At 40.7% G+C, this 9,321-nt stretch overlaps 1 pseudogene; it reads right to left on the minus strand.

Annotated features, from left to right (window-relative positions):
- Positions 1–3,655: 3,655 nt before the first annotated feature.
- On the minus strand, positions 3,656–3,781 carry LOC123458085 (annotated as a pseudogene).
- Positions 3,782–9,321: the final 5,540 nt, after the last annotated feature.

Genomic DNA, 9,321 nt, shown 5'->3' on the forward strand with positions numbered 1-9,321 from the left:
GAAGAAATGTTGGTAGATTAATGGAACTGAGAGTAAGGCAGGAAACCAGCAGCTAGCGATTAGGAATGGGTCCTCAATAATTCTCCTGTAAGGAACTGGGTTCTGATAGCCACTTATATATGTGCAGAACACCACAAAGTGGTGAGCTTATGAAAAGTAGAATTTTTTCTGTTAGCAGAGGCTGGGAAGTGCAAGATCTGCATGCCAGTCTTTGCGGAAAACCTCCCCACATGTGTGCTATCACATGGGAAAAGGCAGAAGGACAAGAGAAAAGTCCCTCCCCCAAGCCTTTTTATAAAGATACCAAATGTCACCCACAAGTGAGGAGTCTTTGTGACCTAATCACCTCTTAAAGGTGCTACTTCTTCATGCAATAAGATACACATCAGCTGTATTTGGAGTTCATATGTTCAGCCCATGAGAGATTGGCTATATTCTTCCTTGGAGCACCAGGCAAGAAGGTGGATATGGAGACTTTAATTTGAACCTTCTCTGACCAAGACAAAGAAGCTGTTTGAGGCATATTGGAATGATTATCTCTGTGTGTCATTAAGTGATGTAAAAGTGACAATGTTGTAGATGAAATAGAACACTGGTGGAGCAATGAGGATAAACACATGGATTGCAGTGAGGATGAACACGTGGATGAGTGACTGAGGATAAGCAGATGGACAGGCGATGAGGATCAGCACATGTATGTGTGATTAAGGATGAACACATGGACGAAGATTCATGATGAACACATTGATGGGCAGAGAGGGTGAGCACGTGAATGTGTGATTGAGGATGAACAAATGCTTGGAATGTTAGGATTAACAATGAATGGAGAGTGAAGATGAACACATGGATAAGAGGTGAGGATGAACACATGGATGGGGTGAGGATGAACACAAAAATGTGGGGTGAGGATGAACACATGAATGAGGGGTGAGGATGAACACATGGATGAGATAAGAATTAACACATGGATGAGGGTGAGGATGATCACATGGATGAGGTAAGGTTGAACACATGGACGAGATGAAGATGAGCACATGGATGAGGGTGAGAAAGAACACATGGATGAGGGTAAGAAAGAACACATGGATGGGATGAGGATGAACACATGGATGGGGTGAGGATGAACACAAAAATGTGGGGTGAGGATGAACACATGAATGAGGGGTGAGGATGAACACATGGATGAGATAAGAATTAACACATGGATGAGGGTGAGGATGATCACATGGATGAGGTAAGGTTGAACACATGGATGAGATGAGGATGAGCACATGGATGAGGGTGAGAAAGAACACATGGATGAGGGTAAGAAAGAACACATGGATGGGATGAGGATGAACACAAAAATGTGGGGTGAGGATGAACACATGAATGAGGGGTGAGGATGAACACATGGATGAGATAAGGATTAACACATGGATGAGGGTGAGGATGATCACATGGAAGAGGTAAGGTTGAACACATGGATGAGATGAGGATGAGCACATGGATGAGGGTGAGAAAGAACACATGGATGAGGGTAAGAAAGAACACATGGATGGGATGAGGATGAACACAAAAATGTGGGGTGAGGATGAACACATGAATGAGGGGTGAGGATGAACACATGGATGAGATAAGGATTAACACATGGATGAGGGTGAGGATGATCACATGGAAGAGGTAAGGTTGAACACATGGATGAGATGAGGATGAGCACATGGATGAGGGTGAGAAAGAACACATGGATGGGGGTGAGGATGAGCACATGGATGAGGGTGAGAAAGAACACATGGATGGGGGTGAGGATGAACACATGGATGAGGGTGAGAAAGAACACATGGACAGGGGTGAGGATGAACACATGGATGAGGGTGAGAAAGAACACATGGATGGGGGTGAGGATGAGCACATGGATGAGGGTGAGAAAGAACACATGGACGGGGGTGAGGATGAACACATGGATGAGGGTGAGAAAGAACACATGGATGGGATGAAGATGAACACATGGATTGGGTGAGGATGAACACATGGAACAATGTCAGCTATAGTGAACCCTGCATTTTGTCAAATCCAATTCATTCTTCACATGACTTTAAGTTTGAAACAAAGCACCAAATTACAAATGACCTATACATGCAATAAAATAAATGCCACTTTCATTTATGTAACTAACTTTGGGCAATGCAAGCTCATCAATTCTGCCTGAAAGTGTGCAGGAGTATGGGTTGCCTGCTGAGTGTAGTGCTCCTGAACATGACCATCATCAGTGGCTCTGAGGATAGTCTTTCGTCTATTCTACATAGTGCAAACCTGCCTCCTGCTTGAATGTTAGCATTCATGTTTCTCTCTCTCTCTCTCTCTCTCTCTCTCTCTCTCTCTCTCTCTCTCTGTGTGTGTGTGTGTGTGTGTGTGTGTGTGTGTGTGTCCACAATGGTGCTGCTTTATAAAGTGAAATGGACATGTGTAAGCAGAATCTGCCTGCTATTGATTTCTTTGCATTGTATTTACTATTTGACATAGCCTAGAATAGCTGACACATTGCTCAAGTTACCATTTATGTTTTGTTTTAAAATACCTTCCAAGTCTGTTTGCTCTATTTTCTCTCCAATCTGCATTTTTTATTAAGCTTCTTGGATTAGCTTTCATCCCTCTCACTCCTGTCAATAGGACCCTGAGATATTTTCACATTGATTATCAACATCAATTTCAGCTTGATGCCATCTGTTATGCACTGGGGGCCGTCAACATGTCTTCTCATTCTTACCTTCTTGTTCCCTAAGCTCATTTGAATTCCTCTATCTCCTGACATGTAGAAACATTATGCTACTATAATGCATTTTCAAACAGAAGAAAATCAGATTTTATTTGAGCACCACACTTTTTTCTATGAGAATCCATCTTTCGTGCTGTTAATAACTCACCCAGTGACCAATGGACTGAAACTAAAGGACTGGAAAGCCACAAGTGCTCTCTTTAAGGTCAAAGCAAAATATATACTTGGAAAGCCCCACTGATCTCTCATGTGGCCTATTTTCGTATTGGGATTGTGAACATTGTTTCTTTGGATATTCTTCCCTCTTTGTATATATGAATGTTCTTTAATGACATTTCATCTTCATCCTTTTGGACTTTAATGTCCACAGGGTTTGAAATTATTGCCTCTGACATATAACATCTCTTTAAACATGGGATGATATCCTCTTTCCTCACAGACCCTCTATCCTATCTTTCTCAGGTGAAGTACTAGAATGTTCAAAAGGCTTACCTACTCATCCTTCTATTGACCAATTTTGATGAGCACCATTATATGTGTTCATATGCGTTTGTGTATATACTGTAGCCTATTATCATCCAAAGTATCTTAAAAATGCCTGCAAAAGAAAGAACATTACTATCATCATGCCCTACCTGTGACAACTTTCTTGTTTCTATCTTAATAACAATAAACCAAGTTCATGATTTGGGATTTAAGTGACTGGAAGACCATGTGACTACATACTGTGGTAGGTGGTGTCATATTTCACTATGCACATTCAGAAGCTATCATACAGGATTTCCAATTTGAATCTAACAGAAATACCTAAGTCTATCTTGACTAATATTCTAGAAGTTAAGTTCATGAGTTATATATATGAAACTATGGCTTCCCTGCAGTAAGTGGTGATCAACTGTCTATTCATGTGGAAATGAAGGTACATTTAGTTTTATGTGTTCCCTTAAAAATCAACAATCTTCCACTCCATGGAAATCTTTAGTAAAAGGCAAAAGATTTATTCAGTCTGAAGAGAAACCCAACATGGCTCAGGGAAATTTTGCAGAAGAGTGGGCAGAAAGAATGTCAGAGCCGCATGTTGGGTCATGATATGCAGAGACATTTATCCTACCCATAACTGTGGGCTAACTCCAGAATGCATGACCCATATACCTCAACAAGGAGGGGTCACGGGGAGGGGGTAGGATATGGATGAGCCTAACAATGGTACCAAATTAACTGTATTTGCTGAGTACAAAACTAATTAATAAAATTTTTTGAAATAAAAAATCAACAATCTTAAAAATACAAGCACTATATCAGCTCTTTAAACTGCAGCATCCAGTAGGTAGCCCTATCACAGACATCCTAAGTGGTATCTACATTATAAAAATTTAATCTTTCCATATTCGAGGCCAACTGAATACTGTTAATGTTCTTAGAATTCTTGAGTACAATTCTAAGCAATGCTGTTTTATTATAACTAATAGATTCTGACATAGTCTAGGCTTTTAAATCTTAGCATGACCCCAGACTCCAGTAATTTCTTGTGATACTGATGGAAATAAAGTAAATCATAGTTTTATAGTTCATCAGGAGTGATGGCGCCACCCTAGATTCACAGAGAAAGCTACAATTTTCATGTTAAACATCCAATCCTATGATTCTGTATTTCAGTAAAACTTATTTAAAACATATTCAAAATGTTTTATTTAGAAGAACAAAAGAATTATTCACTATATTAGTGTTTAATCCTCTTCTGTATAAAATTTGACTGACCAAAGAAAAATATCCCTTTGCTCCAAAGATCTTTTATATAGTTTAATCATCTTAAGGCAGAGAGAGCCATACGTCCAGTAACCTATGTAGAAAATGCAGTGCTGAATTTTTATCTGAGTATGAACTTAGTCAGAACTTTAGAAACATGAGAAATTTTGTTTTCAATATTATTCATCCCTTTAAACTCTAAACAAGAAGGTTTGTATGCTTTGCAAAATAAGACCTGGACTTTCCCAGGGATGTGCACTTGTTAAAATAGTAAAATCACAGAGAAACATAATGGTGGGTCATAGACAAAATGCAAATACTCTTCACTCAGAGCAAAACTCAAATTGCCATCCTAGCTAAGTCTGTTCATAACTTCCACTGATTTTCTGAGGTTGTTGTTTTCTCCCTAGTGTCTCTTTGCATTTATGACCAGCTGTTCCTGTTACCTAAGTGTTTGATAGGAAAATACCTGGAAATGAATGACTTCCTTGGGGAAATATGTTTCATATTTGCTGAAAATTTAAATAAACCAATACCCAACCCAAGAAGAGAGGCATAAAGAGCTGTGACTGGGTAACTCTGCTGCCTTGTTGTTTCAGATAATCACTGTTTCATGGGACCTTACAAACTTCATATATGTAGAGAACCAAACTCACTGTAAGAGTCTGACTGCTAAATAGGAGCACTTTCATCAGTCCATCCTGTCTCCTCCACTCTGACATCAATGTTATGACTGGTATCAGTTAGTTTATCTTCAGATTTAACACACACACACACACACACACACACACACACACAACTAATGGATTAAATCAAAAATATGTAGAGTATGCTCTCAAAATATACATTATAAACATTTATAAAATTGCCTGCCTTGAACTTGTAATGAGACACTTGCTTCTTGATGCTGCCGTGATTTCACAATCCTCTACCTTCCTCATATGAATCAATGATTCCAAAAATGTAGTACGAAGAACATGCAGGCAAAATTGCAAAGCAAAAGACCTCTGTGATAAAACAGTGTAGGATTTTATGACTTACCCACCTGTGGTATGAAACATCAATGGATGCCTAGGATGGAACTCTATTGCCCCACGCTTTCATTCATCTACATACATGAACCCATATGTGCACATGCTCACACTCATGTAGAATGTGCTCAAATTGAACAGTCTGAAAGATGTTAAGTGAAGGTTCAGGAGTGACCTAGGACCACAGAGACCACTCTGAGGCAAAGATGGAAGGTTTTGTTCCAGGAAAAACATGAGCTGCCAGGACTGACTCTCAAGAGCAGAGCAGTCAGCCTAGTGTTACAAATAGTGGGCTTCATAGATTTTCTCAATTGGGGGAAGGTGAAAAAAGGGGAAGAATTTTCTTGTTAGTGCCGTAAATCTCTGTTCTTTTACATTAGCCATATGGAGAGACCAGGAGTGACCTGGTGAGATAGGTGGGACAGTAAATCTCTGATCTCAGGGTGAGACCAGAATTGACTTGGTGAGAGATAAGGAGGGGCAGTAAAACCTGTTCTTGGGGCATCCATAAGAAATATGGATGATCCATTTCCTTATATCTCCCTGTAGCCATCCTTTTTTCTTTTGGTGACTCCTTTTCGGGAAGCCCATTTCAACCTAACATTAAGGAGTGGATAGATCAGACTGCACACAGTCATTTCTTCTGGAGGTTGGGATGGGACTAACTAAAGTGGGGCAGAGGTAACAGTTCTGATTCTTTGTCTTCCTTATGCTTCAACATTCAAAATAACCAGAAAAGAACAAGAAAAATAAAGTAAAATAACTGATTCTGTTACTGGTGACCTTACAATGAAACCCTTTCTTAGGACTAGAATCATGCTACCTTCTCTGGGTCTTACGTCCCATAGTTGATTCCAGAAGCATGTGTTGTGTCACTTGTTTCTGTGTCCCCTACCTGTCTTTGTTAGAATAGACATTCTTTTTCATTCTGTGTCAGGCTTTAAACAAACTCGAAGCAAGCCTGGCGCCATTTCACATGAGCATGCAGCAGCAGGGAATAGGACCCAGGCATTCTAAAGCCAGTGAATATTGTATCTTCTAAATACTGCCCCTGAAACAAAGCAACAGCCATAAATGGGGGCATTTTATTCCAGAAGGCTCAACAAGCACAAAATAAATGCACCAGGAAACTAAAATCAACAGGTGTTATAAAATACTTTTGAAGAAGCACAATACTCTAAAATAGAATAAATATTGGTAATTATTTATGGAGTCTCATATTGAGCCATCACATTGTATAATATCAGTGTATTTTAAAAGGACATCTACTTCTGCCAACTCAAGTATTTTCATAGCATCAGTGAGTTACCGTTTGCTCTTACCTTCTTATTTTGGGTAAGGAGAGTATTTAAATTCCTTTTCTAGATTTTCTATTTATTCCTTTTATCCCTCACACCCTTTGCTTTGGTCCCTTGATTTTTCTGTCAAGCTTTCAATGACATAGAGATGCATTATAACTTTACTGTGCAATTATTCACTCTGCAACTTGTATTGCTTGTGGCTGTTCTGAAATATTCATGTCATGATAATTGCTGTACCTAGATAACATATGTCAGCAATATCATATTCTGGTGAGGGTATCACTCATGTTTACTACATACCAAATTTCTTGAGCACTAACTAGTACCTGGCATGGTGGTTTGTGTAGGAATGCACTAAAACTCTGACTTCAGACAAGCAATGAAAACAATAATACAGAAACTAACTAGTCATAAATAATGTGGCAGATGCCAAAGGACATACCCACTTCATGAAATGACTGCATCAGTAGCAAACTTGTTTAGCATTTTGGACATATGACTCCCTCCAAAAGAAAAAAAAAAAAAAAGTCCAAAAAGTAATTCTTGTGTACTTCATGTACCAGGCACTGTAACTGGACCACCAAGACAAAAGCAATCATTTCATCAAAACAACATTCTAGGCTTCAAGATGCGTAAAACCAAACTGGGATTCCAAGGCCAAAAAGGGGATATCTTTAAAAAATGTGTTATACTTATTTATTTATCTACCTATCTGACAGAAAGAGGGGGAGAGAGAGAATTGGCACGCCAGGGCCTCCAGCCACTCCAAATGAAGTCTAGATGCATGCTCCGCCTATGTGTCTGGCTTACATGGGTCCTGGGAATCAACCCTGGGTCCTTTGGCTTTGCAGGCCAGAGCCTTAACAGCTAAGCCACCGTTCCAGCCCCCAAAATAAAGGAGGGCATTTTAATGAAGCAATTGGTATGATAGGCATAAATAAGGAAGCTGTGAATGTGAGTTTAATGTTCTTCAGAAAACCATGTGTGAACTTCCAAGGAGAGAGGATACCTGAGCTGAAGCTATAAGGTTGTGAAAAGTTTAGAAGAATGTGGGATCCTGGGTCCTTGCTTTGGGGCTGGCCTCTGTACCCTCAAGGATGCCCAGGCAACAGGGTTGGTGAGCGCCACAAAGTAAAGACAGGCTCGGTGAACAGCTCTCGGTTTATTTTCAGGGAAATGGATTTCTAAGCAGTTGAAAGCAGGAAGAGGAATCTAAGGGGAGTGGTGGGTTGAAAGGTTGCTAGCCTATGAATTCCAGCACTTAAGCAGTCAGGTGAAGCACTTAGGGAGAGAGTCAGGTGACCTACAGAGGGTCATAGAGCTGTGTGAAGGCTGATAAGGAGTTTCCTAGGCAACTGGCCAAAGGTCACAGGGTTATGGGCAAAGCTTAAGTCTTATCTAGTATTACTATCCAGATAAGATATCCTGTACTTGGAGAGGGAGTAACCTTACTTCCTGCCGATCTCGCCTCCGAGATTTTTTCCAGGGGTCCAGAATGGGGGTGATCCTGGCTCACTGCAACCCTTAAGAATGTGGGGAGGAGCTCCCCTGCTGGTCTGTCCCAGATATGACCAGCTGTGGGGCTGCTGCATCCTCTCCCTATTCTGGGGCCCTTGTGTCAGACAGTTTAGGTTTGCTTTAATTTGTGCCCTGCCTACCCCTGGTGGAAGAATGGCATTTGTGGAAAGTAGTAATGGTTTTAGTTCAAAATGCTATCCACAGGCTCATGTGTTTGAAGACTTGGTTTCCAGCTGGTGGTATTTGAAGAGGTGGAGCCTTGTTGGAGGAAGTGGGTCTTTGGGGAAGGACCTTGAGGCTTTCTTACCCAGCCCCACTTCCCTTTAGTCTATGTTTCTTGACTGCTGATGTGTTGAGTGTGCCTCCTGCTTTCCCCACCATGACAATTCCTCATAAAATTGTAGGCCAAAACAAAACCTTTCTTAAGTTTCTTCCAATCAAGCATTTTTTGACCAACAATGTGGAAGAAATTAATAAAATAGTCATTCCAATAAGCACATTTTTCCTCTTTTTTGCATTTGACATTAAGTTTAAAATGCCTTATTTTTCTCAGACTTAATGAAAAATAGATGCTCAGTACATTTTATTGGTGTGTGTGTGTGTGTGTGTGTGTGTGTGGTATGTATGGTGTGGTGTATGTCTAGGGTGTGCACATGTGGGTGCAGATGCACATTCCCTATGTGCATACATGCAGAGGCCAGAGGAGAATGTCAGGTGTCCTCCTCTATCAACCTGAAGAGTAGTTTTCTGGGACAGTCTTTCAGTGAACCTGGTGCTGCTGCTTCTTTGGTCAGACTGGATGACTAGAGAACACAAGCACCTCTCCTGTCTGTGTCTTCTCCCCCTCACAGGCTTGGGGTAACAGGCATGGGTGGCCATGCCCATCTTTTTATGTGGGTACTAGGGATCAAGCCCAGGCCCACTCTCACTCTCATGCTTTCAAGGCAAGCATTCTTACCCACTGAGCCAT

Source organism: Jaculus jaculus, chromosome 1 (genome assembly GCF_020740685.1).
Source record: "Jaculus jaculus isolate mJacJac1 chromosome 1, mJacJac1.mat.Y.cur, whole genome shotgun sequence".
In the NCBI taxonomy this organism is placed as follows: domain Eukaryota; kingdom Metazoa; phylum Chordata; class Mammalia; order Rodentia; family Dipodidae; genus Jaculus; species Jaculus jaculus.